Source organism: Phoenix dactylifera, chromosome 1 (genome assembly GCF_051530095.1).
Source record: "Phoenix dactylifera cultivar Ajwa chromosome 1, Ajwa_hap1_PhDact_Kaust_v1.1, whole genome shotgun sequence".
NCBI lineage: Eukaryota > Viridiplantae > Streptophyta > Magnoliopsida > Arecales > Arecaceae > Phoenix > Phoenix dactylifera.
The window spans coordinates 59,194,070-59,209,263 of record NC_143190.1 but is presented as its reverse complement, the minus strand read 5'-3'; the positions used below and the strand labels follow the sequence as shown (position 1 = coordinate 59,209,263).

At 46.9% G+C, this 15,194-nt stretch overlaps 1 long non-coding RNA gene across 3 annotated transcripts in view; it reads right to left on the bottom strand.

Annotated features, from left to right (window-relative positions):
* Window positions 1-15,194, bottom strand: part of LOC148715441 (uncharacterized) — a 49,755-nt gene that overhangs the window by 21,374 nt on the left and 13,187 nt on the right. The window contains exon 2 of one of the 3 annotated variants that reach the window (XR_016397804.1): window positions 10,864-12,356. The exons of 1 other annotated variant lie outside the window; for it this stretch is intronic. This is a non-coding gene — a long non-coding RNA (uncharacterized LOC148715441). Of the gene's footprint in view, window positions 1-10,863; window positions 12,357-15,194 lie in introns of those variants that run through there. One more of the 3 variants, XR_015971692.1, reaches the window with a different exon arrangement.

The following is a 15,194-nucleotide window of genomic DNA, read 5'->3' as shown; positions in this document are numbered from 1 at the left end:
CCCTACCCGGTGTAGTTAGGAGGGCACGAGGTACTACCAGTAGCCTCCCTCTTGTGCCGTCCCTCTATACCCTAACACCGAATAGTTGGATCAAATAGCGCCGGGTACTACCAGTAGCCTCTCCGTTGGCACTATCCCTATGATGAGCGAAATAGAAAAACAAACCGTCCTCTTTACAACAAAAATGTTCTCACTCCCTTTTGCAAGCAAGGAATTTAAAGTGTCGAAATTTAAGTACTACTTGCAAGTAAAGAACTTCTAGTTTACCCTCCCACACTCACAACAAGAAAGTCTAAGTACAAGAAGTAGTAGGAATCTTAAGGCTCACTTCTAAGCATGCAAGAAAGTAGTGCTCCTTAATCCCAACCCGAATTGAAAATTTCTTGGTTTCAAAGGCGTTACCTCTTTAGAGAGACCTCCCTCGGAAGTCTCTCAATGAAAGCACCAATGTTGGAGGGTGGCTTTCGGCCCCAAGCCACCACACCAAGTCTTGCACGTTTGCTCCTTGTGGATGACTTAGAGTTGTAGGTAAAGGGCCGAGCGGGTAATGCCGTGGTAGTTTGAGCTTGCGCCGCGGTGTGCCAAGTTCGTAAGTAGCCGAGGGAATCAAGGCAAGGGAAGGGTCTACTGGTTGCAGCTTGACCCGACCCTTGACTTGAGAAGAAAACAATCAAACTCAAAAGGATATTTGTGGAGATATTTAGAGGAACGCTTGATTGATTCTATTTCCCAAAATAAAGCTTACAAGCAAAACATCTAAGGAAAACTATGATGGATTTCCCTTAGCCCAAGTCTTGGACAAACCCCAAGACCGAATACAAAGAGACAAGGTCCCTCCCAAGCCACTAGGGCCGAAATACAACAAGTGATAAGATAAAAGATGTAAGATGTTCAAAAGAGCCTCATTCCCTCTTATTTATAGTGCTCCCCAAGTGGCCCAAGAGTGGCCAAGGCATAGGAGTCTTCATGGCATGAGAAGGGCCAAAGGCTTGGCCAAGGCATGGCCAAGCCTTGGGCATAGGCTATTGGCCCGGCTGGGGCCTTGGCAGGAGGCTGGCAGGCCTATGGCACGGCCTGGGCGCTGTGGCAGGGCGCCTGGGCGCGGCAGGCTGGCTGGCAGGGCGCCTGGGCGCGCGGCAGGGGGCGGCAGGGCGCCAGGGGGCGCGGCAGGGCGCCAGGGCGCGCGGCAGGGCGCCAGGGCGCGCGGCAGGGCGCCAGGGGGCGCGGCAGGCGCGCGTGGGCGCGCGCAGGGCCGGTCGGGCGCGCATGGGCACGCGCAGGCGGGCAGGTCTGTGGCGAGGTTCGCTGGGCCAAACCTCGCCCGGGCGGGCGCGCGGCGGGCGCGCGGGCGGGCGCACGGGCGGCTGCGGTTGGCGGCGAGGTTCGCTAGCCGAACCTCGCCTGGGCGCGCGGGCGGGCGCCTGGGCGCCCGGCCGTGGCCTGAGTGCGGCTGTGGCCTGGGCTCGCCCAACCATGGCCTGGGCATGCCCAGCAGTGGCCTGAGGCGTGCTTGGGCATGTCTTGGGCGCGCTCGTGCGTGGGCACGGGCGCGGGCTTGGTTGGGCACAGTCATGGGTAAGCTTGGCCGAGTGGAGAAGAGCTTGGCCAAGGCTAGGCCAAGCATGGAGGGGCTTGGCCAAGAGTAAATAGGCTTCGGCCAATGCTTTCTAAGCAAAATAGTAAACTCATACCTTGGCATGTCCTTTCGTGGTCCTCCTCCGGGCCGGTATTCCCCCTTGGTTGAAGGCCCCGACGGTGGCGCTTGCGAGTGTCTTCAACACGTGGCCAGGCGCGGCCGCCCGTGGCACGGAAGACGCACCGCAGCGGCGGACCCCTACTATACCAGTAGGGCATCCGCCCAAATTCTACCCCAAGGGTTCCAAAAGATCGAGGAGCATTGCAAAGAACCTCGCTTAGGTGCGCGCCAAGTTTTTCAGGATGCGCGGCCCAGTCAGCCAGATCCTGCGAGCCAACCGCAGCTAACCCACCAACTTCAGCCAACCGCAGCCAAGGGCAACTACATCCCAACAATCATATCCAACCTTGCAGTCTATAGATACCCTTGAAAGGCAGAAGTACGGGCATAGAGATTGTGAAGAAATCTGTGGAGAGCCCACTTGTAAAATTTGGCCTTAGGACTTGGGCTAGGGAGAACCACATCAAGTTCTCACTAGATTAGGCTAGCAATCCTCTGTTAGATTGGGCTAGTGCAGGAACCTTGTATGCCCGACTAGATTTATTTGTCTGTACTTGTACTATGTAATCCACATTTCAGTTCAAATAAATAGCCAATCAATTTCCATCCATCCAAGTGTGTGTTCCAATCTATTTAGGCATAGGAATTTGCTGCCACTTCCAATTCCTACAAGCTAAACCTTGGCGCTTACCTTTCTATCGGTCCACGACAACATTGCAATTCGGCAAGAAGCCAAGAGGCAACGGAAGGCAATGGTGTGGGGCTTGAAGACCGAGAGCTCCCATCATTATTGGTGCTTTCATTGAGAGAAAATATCTCAAGAGGTAACGCCATACTTGAACTTGCTTTTCTTTGAATTTCAGCCTTGTAAAGATGGAGTCCATAGGGAACTCAAATGACCACCAGCAAAGGATTGAGGCCTTGGAAGGCTACTCGGTGCAGCTTGGCAGGGCATTGGAAACCCTATCCAATACCTTGCCCGAGATGAGAAGAGTAGAGATGAGAAGGGAGACGAATGCTAACTTAGAAAGATTGGAGAGGAGAATGAAAGAGAGGGAGAGAGAGAAAAATCAGAGGGAGAGGCCTAGATCGCATGCCTTATGGCAGGGCTAGGCAAGAGAAGGGGAGAGTGAAGGAGGCAGTTGGGGCTATGGCATGAGAGAAAATAGAAGACTGGGGAGTAGAATAGAAGGACCCGGGATAGTGTTGGAGGGATGGGTTGAAGAAAATAGAGGTGTGAGGCAAGAAGACTACTATGGGGAGAAAATTATGGCAGAAGAGTCCTTCCCTGCTCAAAGGCCTCATGGCCAAAGGGAGCATAGGGAGAGGAGAATGAGAGGAGGTTGGGATGAAGACTTTGGTGAGGGTGGTCCTCAGCCAAGGGAGCGAGGGCTTAAGGCGCCCAACATAGATTTTCCAAAGCTCAACAGGGGAGACCCATATGAGTGGTTAGGCAAGGCAGATTAGCACTTTGATGTGTATGAAATGCCAAGAACTGATCGAGTGACCCTTGCAAGTTTCCACTTAGAAGACAGGACAAACCGGTGGTGGAGGTGGATCAGGACCTTGTATGAGAAGGAAGACAGGAGAATGGGGTGGTCAACCTTTGTAGATAAATTCATGATGCAATGGGGACCTTCTTCCGTTATTAATCATCACGGCCAACTTGCCAAACTCAAACAAGAAGGCAGGGTCCGAGGCTATATCGATGAGTTCCGGTAGCTGCAAACATTGGTCAACGGATGGTCCGAAGAAGCCTTGCTTGGGACCTTCATTGACGATCTCAAACCATAGCTGGCCAAAAAGATAAAGTTCAAACAACCGACTAGGCTGTAGGGTATGCCAGAGATCCTTGATCAAAGCTATCGCCCGGAGCGGCAAATGGCCAAGGATGGGTCCGACAGCAAGATCACCAAATTCCTTCCAGTCAAGGCAAATTTCAAAGGAAAACAGGCTGCTGCATCCAACAGCAAGCCGCAGCCTGTCAAGAAACTCACCTAAGAGGAGTTTCAAGACCGCATCAAGCGCGATCTATGCTTCAAATACGGCGACAAATGGAGCCGTGAGCATCGCCGCAAGTCTAACCAGGCATACCTGCTAGACGTGGGCAGCGAGGAGGAAACCAAAGACGCCGCAGAAACAGATGATAGCAGCAGTGGCCCAGAGTCCACTGAAGAAACCGAGGAGACCAAAGAGGGAGATGAAGCTGAGTTATCCCTACATGCATTATCGGGAGTGCAGCAGCCTTCTACCATGAGGCTCATGGTATGGATCGGCAAGCACGAGATATCATTGTTAGTTGACAATGGATCTTCTCATAATTTTATTAATGCTGGAATACTCAGGAGAGTAGGCTTGAAAGGAGAAGCCATAGAGCCATTTGATGTAAAAGTGGCCAACGGCGAAAAGCTCACTTGCGAGGAGGTTGTCCGAGAAGTTAGGCTAAATGTACAAGGGGTCCGAATCAAAGCGGACCTGCATGTGCTTTAGCTTGTCGGACTAGATATAGTCCTGGGCAACACATGGCTACGGAGTTTGGGCAAAATAGTCATTGACTACGGTTCCATGACCATGAAGTTTAGGATCGAAGGACAAAAGAAGCGGTAGATAGCAACTTGCAGCAAAGAGATGCGGCCTTGCGAGGCCATTGTACTGGAGCAATGGCGCAGAGGTAAAGCCAACTGCTTTGCTGTGTTACTAACCAGCCACGGCTAAGAGGAACCCAACTCTCGGCCGCAGCCGAATATGGAGCTCAAGGCACTGCTTTTGCTAGTTTAGAGCTTACTGAAGACACATCGGGGCGTCCTCGTGGAGCCCACATCCCTACCACCGTAACGGACCTTCGACCACCCTATCAGGTTGAAGGATGAATCCAAGCCCATCAACGTTCCACCATACCGGTATGCACATTGTCAAAAGAATGAAGTCGAAGGGCAGGTGGACACCATGTTGAAACAGGGGCTAATCCGCCACAGTTCAAGTTTCTTTTCTTCACCAGTCCTTTTGGTGAGAAAAAAAGATGGAACGTGGCACTTCTACACCGACTACAGGGCCTTAAACAAGGCCACTATCAAGGATCGATTCCCTATCCCGACCGTGGATGAAATGCTCAATGAATTGCATGGAGCAAAGTACTTCACACGGTTGGATCTGAGGGCCGGTTACCATCAGATACGGATGCGGGAAGAAGACGTCCACAAGACAGCCTTCCGTACTCACTGGGGGCACTATGAATACTTAGTCATGCCATTCGGCATGTGCAATGCACCATTAACTTTCTAAGCGGCTATGAATGAAGTGTTCCGACCATATTTATGAAAGTTTGTAATAGTTTTCTTCGATGACATGTTGATATATTCTAAAACCATGGACGAGAACTTGCAGCACCTAAAACGAGTCCTACAAATCTTGGAAGAGCACCACTTTCATATTAAGCCTTCCAAGTATGCATTCGTCCAAGAAGAATTGGAGTACCTTAGGCACATTGTCTCCAGAGATGGTGTGCAAGTTGATCAAAGGAAGATCGAGGCCATGACCGACTGGCCTCTACCGAAGGACATCTCAGCCTTAAGGGGATTCCTTGGGCTAACTGGATACTACCGGCGGTTCATGCAGCACTATGGGCTGATCGCGAAGCCGCTAACCAACATGTTAAAGAAGGGCGAATTCCAATGGTCTAATGCAGCAAGAGAGGCCTTCGACAATCTTAAGAGGGCCATGACGCAGACCCCTGTGCTAGCCCTACTAAACTTCAGCAAAACATTTGAAGTGTATACCGACGCTAGCAGCGAAGGTATTGGGGTTGTTCTTGTGTAGGAGAAGAGACCACTGGCCTACATCTCCAAAGCTATAAGGCCAAGGAAGAGGGCCTGGAGCACCTATGCGAGGGAACTACTGGCGGTAGTTCATGCAGTAAAGGCATAGCGGCCCTACCTCTTGGGCAGGCGCTTTACCATCATCACAAACCAACAGGCACTGCGGCATCTCCTACACCAAAAGATCGTAACACCAGAGCAGCAGAAGTTCCTTGTCAAGCTACTAGGGTTCGAATACGATATTGTCTATCAGCCGGGCAAAGATAACAAGGTTGCAGATACACTGTCTCGGAAAGAAAGCAACCAAGTTTTATGGGTCGCAGAAGAAGTTGAACAATCAATTTGTGCTGCCATCAGTGGAGTAGATTGGTGGATTTGAGACCAGATCCGCGAAGCCACCAAGTTAAATGCTCGAGCTCAGGAGATCCAGGAGAAAATTGAAGCATCCATGGGTGGTGTGGCCAATTTCAAGCTGAGGGACGGACTGATCTACTACAAAGGTAACATTTATGTTCCTAACGTCCCTAATTTGAGACAGCATCTTAAACCACTTCCACAACAGTAAGGAATGGGGTCATTTCGGCTGACTTCGCACCTATTTATGTGTGAAGAACTTTTTCTTTTAGGAGGGACTGAAGCAACAAGTCAAAACTCTAGTGGCCGCATGTATCACATGCCAAAAGGTCAAATATGACCCAAGAGCACATCCGAGACTACTCCACCCACTTCCCATTCCAAGCCTTATTTGGGAAGATTATGGACTTCGTAGATGGATTGCCGGCAAGCAGGGGCTATGAAGTAATCTTGGTGGTAGTAGATCAGCTGAGTAAGTATGCACATTTCATTGCACTCAAACATCCTCACACAGCAAAATCAGTAGCCAAAGTATTTGTGAAGATGATAGTACGGCTACACAGAGTGCCGCGAAGCATCATCATGGACCTAGACAATGTCTTCATGAGCACCTTTTGGAAGGAGTTGTTCACGCTGCAAGGGAGCAAGCTTAAATATAGTTCCTCATACCACCCATAGACCGACGATCAGACAAAGGTCATCAACCGAACTCTAGAACAGTATCTGCGTTGTTTTTGCCATGAGCAACAGATACGATGGGAAGAATACCTTACATGGGCTGAATTCTGGTACAATACTTCCCACCACTCTTCTATTAACATGAGTCCTTTTGAGCTAGTTTATGGCAGGCCTCCCCCAATTTTAACTTCTTATGAGAGAGGCACGGCCAAAAACATCGAAGTTGAGAAGGAATTAATGGCACGAGATGAAGTCCTTCCAAATGTTAAAAGGGAGCTTAAGAAGGCGCAGGAAAAAATGAAAAGATTATACGACAAGGGTCGAAGAGAAGTCATCTTCGAACCTGGCTAGTATGTCTATCTGAAGCTAAAGCTTTTCAAGCAAAAGTTACTCAAGGACAAGTTCAGCCACCAGCTGTCTCAAAGATATTACGGGCCATTCAAGATTTTAGAGCGCATTGGAGAAGTGGTCTACCGATTGAAGTTGCCAGCCACATCATGACTTCATCCAGTCTTTCACATATCAAAACTGAAAGAAAAGATATGTAACCCAACTTTGATTGAGCAGGGACTACCATCCTTTAATGAGGAGGGCCAACTGCTTCAACCAATCGAAGCCCTCGAGTACCGAATACGACAAAGAGGACGAATTTGCCAGAAGGTATGGCAAGTCTTTATTCAGTGGGATAGATTACCGAAAGAGAAGGCTACATGAGAGGACTACGACGAGGTAGCCGGTCATACCCAACTTTCATCCTTGAGGACAACGATGCTCTTGAAGGGAGGGGAATTAATAGAAATCCCCAAAAACCGCACAGCCATGGCACTCAGCCAGGCGAGGTCCACGCAACACTTGGGGACAAAATTGGGCAACTGATAAGCCTTGAAGCTGACCAAGCCTTAAGCGGCCAAAAGGGCATAGGACCAGCAGCAGCGCGCAGGACCAGCCCGCGCATCAGATTCACCCTATCAACACAACAGGCGCCAACCGAGCAGGCAAAGGCCGAGCGCGCTACACAAGTGTTTGCGCGCCCGCCTAGCCGTGCGCGCCAGCCAAATAAGGCAACGACCGAGCGCGCAATCCACAAGCTTCGGCGTGCCCGTCCAGCCGCGTGCAAGCCATAAGCCTCTGTGCGCCTGCCCAACCGCGCACACCAGCCAAACAAGGCAACGGCCGAGCGCGCAACCCGCAAGCTTCTGCGAGCCCGACCAGCCGCACACGGCTGTGCGCATGCTCTTATCCGACCCCAACGAGGCATCCGGCCAAAGTTCATCCCGAGGGTTCTAAAGTACTGAGGGGCATTGCAAATGGATCTGGCCCGAGCCAGATCGCTCCATGGCCTTGGCCGTGCGCGGGCGCCCGTTGATGTGGCCTTGCGCGAGCGCGCCGCAGCAGCGGCCTCCTACTAACCTAGCAGGGCATCCGCCCAAAGCCCACCCCGAGTGTTCCAAAGTCTGAGGAGCATTGCAAATGGATTTGGCCGAGCCGTGGCCTTGGTCGTGCGCGGGCGTCCATAGTCGTGGCCATGCGCAGCCGCACATAGCACAGAAAACGCACTGCAGCAGCGACCCCCTACTATACCAGCAGGGCATCCGCCCAAATCCCACCCCAAGGGTTCCAAAAGACCGAGCATTGCAAAGAACCTCACTTGGGTGCGTGCCAAGTTTTTCAGGATGCGTGGCCTGGTCAGCCGGATCCTGCGAGCCAATTGCAGCCAACCGCAACCAAGGGCAACTGCATCTCAACATCCATATCCAACCTTGCAGTCTATAAATACCTTTGTAGGCGCATCAGGGTCCCAAGAGCTCCCATCAGGGTTCCGATCAGATACGATACTTATCGGTACTCCATGTAGGCGCACAATATCATCAATATACCTCTAAGCCAGCCTATCAAGTAAAGTGTCAACCCTAAAGGGTAAAAAGTGAGCTGACTTTGTGAGACGATCAACAATCACCCACACTACATCATTCTTCCTTACTGTCCTTGGAAGCCCAGTAACGAAGTCCATAGTAATGTGCTCCCATTTCCATTCTGGAATATCTAGTAGCTCTAGCAAACCGGCAAGCCTCTGACATACCAAGCATCGAGCTAGAAATCCTGCTTTCTTCATGCCGTTCCACTAGAAATGCTCCCGTAAATCTCTATACATTTTAGTGCTACCGGGATGAATAGAGAATCGAGACTAATGAGCTTCCTCTAGCATTTCTCTTTAGATCAGTATCCTTGGGCACACATAATCAACTGCCAAAATGCAGAGTACCATCCGGATGGATTCGGAGTTTGGGTCGCAACCCTCTCTCCACATTATTCCTAAGCTGACACAATTGTACATCTGTCTGTTGGGCAACTTTTATTTTTTCTATCAAGATAGGTTGTACCAACAAACTAGCCAACATACTCCCAGCACCCTTGGAGATCACCTCGATCTGCATCATATCAAAATCTTTCAAAATCTGCTTCTAAGTGGTAAGCAGAGATATGGATCCCACTACTGACTTCCTACTGAGAGCATATGCCACAACATTAGCCTTTTCCGGATGATATTTGATGCTTAGATCATAATCTTTTAGCAGCTCAAGCCATCTTCTTTGCCTTATATTTAATTCTTTCTGAGTAAATATATATTTTAGGTTTTTGTAATCAATAAATACCTCACAAGGCTCACCATACAGATAATGTCGCCAAATCTTCAGAGCAAAGACTACTGCTGCCAACTCCAAATCATGTGTCGGATAGTTCTGCTCATAGGGCTTCAGCTGTCTAAAGGCATAGGCAACTACCTTATCATTCTGCATCAATACATAGCCTAACCCTTTCTTAGAGGTATCACTATAGATGGTGAAACCCCCAGTACTAATTGGTAGAGTAAAAATAGGAGCGGATACCAGCCTTTGCTTTAACTTTTGAAAACTTTGCTCGCAATCTTCACTCCATACAAACTTTGGTCATTTTTGGGTCAAACGAGTCAAAGGAGTAGCGATCCCGAAAAATCCTTCCATAAATTTTCTGTAATAACCAGCCAGACCCAAGAAGCTTCTGATTTCTGTGATGTTGGTAGGACGAGGCCAATCCACCACTGCTTCTATTTTCTTTGGGTCCACTGACACCCCTTCTTTAGAGATCATATGACCAAAAAATGCAATACTATCCAGCCAGAATTCACATTTGCTCAGCTTGGCATATCATCTCTTCTCCTGAAGAATCTGTAACACCACTCTCAAGTGATCTTCATGTTCCTCTTTGCTCTTAGAATAGATCAGTATATTGTCAATGAAAACAATAACAAATTGATCCAAATACTGCTTGAAGACCCTGTCCATCAGATCCATAAAAGCAACTGGCGCATTAGTTAGTCCAAATGGCATAACCAAAAATTCATAGTGCCCATATCTGGTTTAAAATGCAGTCTTCGGCACATCATCAACTAGGATTTTTAATTTATAATACCCAAACCGCAGATCTATCTTGGAGAAGACTTGGGCACCTTGCAGCCGATTAAATAAATCATCAATCTGGGGCAAAGGGTCTTTATTCTTCATTGTCACCTTGTTCAGCTCCCGGTAATCAATACACAGCCGCAAACTTCCATACTTCTTCACAAATAGTACCGGAGCTCCCCATGAAGAGACACTCGGACGAATGAATTTTTTCTCTAGAAGTTCCTGTAGTTGAACCTTCAACTCTCTTAGCTCTGCAGGGGCCATCCGATAAGGAGCCTTCAAGATAGGTCCAATACCCGGTAAGAGATCGATTCGAAAATCAATCTCCTGATCAGGAGGTAATCTAGGTAGATCATCAGTGAAGACATCTGGATACTCTCTCACAATAGGGATAACCTCTAGTCTTGTATCCTTTGTAGTGTCTACCACACAAGCTAGGTAGGCCAGACACTCCTTTCTGAGGGCCTTCCTTGCACTCATAGCAGAGATAATGTGCAAAGAGGGTTTCATAGCAGGTCCATCACCTTGATAGAAAAATTTCCGTTCACCAAGTATCTGGAACACTACCCTCTTGCCAAAGCAATCAATATGAGCATGATATTCAAACAACCAATTCATACCAAGGATGACATCAAAATCATACATATCTAACATCACCAGGTCAGCTAACAATTCTCTGTCCTCTATCTGAACTATGCAGTTTTTATGAACAGAATCAACCACTACTGTCCTTTTAAGAGGGGTAGCAACAAGTAAAGGTTCATCTAACTTATCGGCATGAGATGCAAAGATGCAAAGAACTTGGAAGATATAAAGGAATTTGTAGCGCTAGAATCAAATAGTACAGAAGCATCAATAGAGTTGATGGGGATCATACCTGCCACAACTCTGTCACTAGCACTAGCATCATGCCGTGTCAATGCGAACACCCGTGTAGCTCCGCTCCGCTCTGCATCTGACTAGTCAATCTAAAAGATTCAGAATCAACCTTATTTTGTTTGGGCAATCTCTCGCTGTGTTCTGGTTGCCTACAGGTGAAACAAGCTCTCATCCTCTTCAAGCAAGGACCAATATGAAGCTTGCCACAATAACGACAAGTCTCAAATTTCTTCTTGTTGGGAGAGCCTCCAAAGGTTCTTGGCCGGCTCATCAAGATCCTTGATATCCCGTGCCTTTTCTGATCACCTCTTTCCTTCTCTGACCTCTACAGATCTGCTTCTACCTTCAGTGCTCTCTCTAGGACTTCTCCGTAGCTAGTAAAAATCAGGACTGACAACTGGAATCAAATTTCGTCCCTCAAGCCCTGCTTAAATCTATTAGCCTTGCTCTTGTCAGCCTCCATAAACTGGGGACAGAACCGGCCCAATTCATTGAACTTGTTGGCATATTCAATTGCAGCTTTCATGGCTATCATAGAACATTTTCTTAAATTCATCCCAAGTCAGCTGATCATCGTCATCTTCAATTGCAGCTTTCATAGCTGTCCACGAAAACTTTGCATTTCCTCTTAGCATGAGAATAGCCAACCTAACCTTGACATCTTCGAAAAACTGCAGAGCATCATACATCTCTTCCATCCCCCGAACCTATGTCTCAGCAGCCAACGGATCGGCTCCACCATCAAACATAGGAGGATTCAGTCTTCAGAATTGCTCATAGTAAGAGTCCATAAGCTGTGTTGGTCGGACAGTAGCTTGCACCTGTTGTTGCGTCTGTTGTTGCATCAATTGTTGCATTTGTTGTTGCCGCTGAAGGAGCTGAGCCATCACCTGACATACTCCAGCAAAATCTTCCTGGGTGGCAGTTGGGCTAGGAGTTTGCTCAATCGGCTGGCTAGCAACTCCTCTCACTCTTGCTCCTCTCCTCCTAGCTGCAATATTTGCTAAGACTTGCTCCTCTCTATTGTTCATTTTCTCCTATCAAAACATTAGTATAATCAATTTTTATATTTAACTAATTTCTTTCTTTTCAATATGCAGAACCTAACTGAACGAGACTTAACTATCCATTTCCTTTATTAAAACTTAAAGTTTTTTTTTATACTATTATTGTTCTTATTATTGTTTTCTATCCAATCTAGCTACCCCTTACTATCTTTTACCCATGATCAAACCTATGGCCTTGATACCACTAAATGTCACGCCTCGAATCCGGATCATGACACGGCCGTGCTATTGCAATCTTATGCACATAATAACACAAAGCCACTTAAAATTTCATAACAAAAATAAACAGTTTTATTTTCAATGTCAACATTTTTCATGAAATTGGAACAGTACAGAGCTTCTAAAATTTGAATATTACATATCATTTTCAATTATCCCAACCCTGAATAACACCAAGCTCCATGCTCCCGGTAGTCTTATTCATCTATAGGAAAAAAAAAAAATAAAAAGATATGAGCTACACAGCTCAGCAAGTAACCAAGTACTATCTTATTAGATCAAGCATAATTATGCCAATGCAGTGTTTAAGAAACTAACAGTTGTAGCAAAATAAAACATTTTATAGATGATATACACAAATCAAGTCAAAAAGCAATGCATGTTCCATCCATGAAAGTTCATAATCATGATAATGTAAGCATATAAAAATGTTGCCATCTATCCATACTTTATAAAACATGCTCTCAGACGGATGTGCCGATATGGTCACTATAATCCCGTGACAGGGCCTGTTATTTGCAGCCGACGATATTCATATTCGTTACCAACTTTAACACGTTGGCAGAAGGCCATATTCATTATTCATTACCAACTTAAACACGTTGGCAGATGGCCATATTCATTAGAAACTAGCTTTAGGATGTCGACTGGCCTCTATTTCTATAAGCGGTCATAACTATCTGAGAGTTCATAAATCATATTTTTTCTTTCATAAATCATAATCATCATAAATAGGTTAGAAAATGATAAATGGTATCATATAATTTAAAATGCATAAACATGCCTCAAATATCATTTTTCATACAGTCTAACATAATCACAATTTCATAATTCATGCACCATCAAATATTCATGAAGAATGCTATTTAATCAAATTCATGAATCACATGCAATCATATACTTGATCCTAATTTTGAGAAAAATATATCATAACAAATACATTTTCATAATTATAATTAAACAGTAATTTGAAAACTTTAAAATCAGTGCCAGGGTTACTTACCTCAATTTGCTTAGCAAATCTTAGACTTAGATGCCAATTCTCCAATACCTAGCCATTATCATCAAATTACATGTCACTTGCACATTTAATTTCTATTTATTTATATTTATTTCTTAATTAACCTATTTACAGTCCATCCATAGGACTCAAATTCATTTTTGGGTTTCTAACCTAGTTCAATTTTAAATTTCTGGTTCAGGTCTAGTTAAATTCCTGATTCAGATCTAATCAATTTTTTGGTTCAGGTCTAACCCAAATTTCTAGTTCAGGTCTAGTCAGTTTTCTGGTCTAGGTCTGGGCTCATTTGCCTTCTGGTTCAGGTCTGACCCAGTTGCCCGATTCAGATCTGACCCAATTGTCTTCTCTGAGCCCATTTGCATTCAGGCTCGAAGTTTAGTTAAAATCTGAATCAGGCCCTTGGTCTGTTTTAGTTACTTGCCCATTTGCATTCAAGCCCAGAACTTAATTAATTTCTGAAATAGGCCCTTGGCCTGATTCAGTCACCGAGCCCATTTATATTCAGGTCCCGTAACTTAATTAGCTAATTTACAATTAGATCCTATTAGTTTTAGCTAATTTAAAGAACTTTGACTCAGCAAATCTAACCCTTTTAATTCAGGTTTGGGCTCTTCAGGCCCAGTTTAGTTTTGAGTTCATAACTACTTGGCTCGGATCGAGCCCAATCTGACTACAGGCCTATTTTAATAATTCGGCCCGTGGCCCATTGAGGTCCTTTCTTCCACACTAAGGGTTTTCTGGTTTTAAATTGGGTTATTGGGCCTTGAATCCAATAACCCAATTTGATATTTAGGTGCAACTATGGTCCATATAATTTCTCCCTTAAAATAGCCCAGCCCACCATTTTTTTTTACTTTTTTTTCTTTTCTTTTTCTTTTCTTTCTTTTCTTTTCTTTTTCTTTTCCTTCTCTTCTTTCTTCTTCCTTCCCGAAGCTTCTCCTGTTCCTCTATTCTTCTCCTCCTTCTCCCGCAAGGGGAGAGCGGCTCGGGAGGAACGGGCAGTGGTTGACGGCGCCCAACGACTGGCCCGCCACGCCCACAGCCTCGCCCGCGGCCGGCGCCCGCGGCCTCCGACCTGCGGCCGAGGTCGGCACCCGCGGTTGCGGCTACGGATCAACCACCGGTAAGTTTTTTTTCTTCTTCCTATTCTTCCTCTTCCTCTCTTCTTTTTCTTCCTCCCCTTCTTTCTTCTCCCGCGGAGGGGAGATCGGACTCGAGGAGGGCCCGAGCCACAGCCGGCGGCGCCCCCCCAACCGGTCAGTGGCACTGGCCGCAGCTTGCGGCCGCAACTTGTGCTCGCGGCCGCCGTGGCCTGCGGCCGACGCCCGCCTTCCCTTTTTTTCCTCTTCTTTCTTTTCTTCTTCATTTTCTTCCTTCCCGTTTGATTTAATCTCTAAGTTAGATCTACAAAAAATAAATTATACGGAAGAAGGGCTTTACCTGCTCAAAAGAAGATCGTCCACCTCCTACTCCGGCGATGCGGCCTTCTACTCCAGCGGCGCGGGCCTAACACTGGATCCTGACAATCGGGGAGGATTGTGAGAGAGAGAGATATTGGTGAAGAGGGAAAAGGGTGGTGGAATGCCTCGCCGATCGGGGCTTCTTGTAGCCTCTGATCGCTGGGGGAGACGAACAGTTGCAACCACTCACCACCAGGCGGTTACAAATACCTCTGTACCATCAGTAGGCCTCTAAAAACGTGGCGGTTATCACATAGGCCTTCTTGGAGTAAACAGATGGTGAAATTGTACCATCAGTACCCTATTGATGGTACGCCCCTGTTGTCAGTACCCTATGATGATGGTATACCCTGCTGTTAGTACCCGACTGATGTCTTGTAACTACTGTCAGTAGCCTAGGTTTCCAAGAAGGGACCAACTAATGGTGGTCTTAAGCAAGTTTGTCGTCTTGGGACTAGACCCTGTACTAGTGCCACACTAACACTGCATCGGTATGGTATGGTACAGAATATTTTCGACGTACCGAGCTTCGATACGCCTCCCATATTATGTATCGATACCA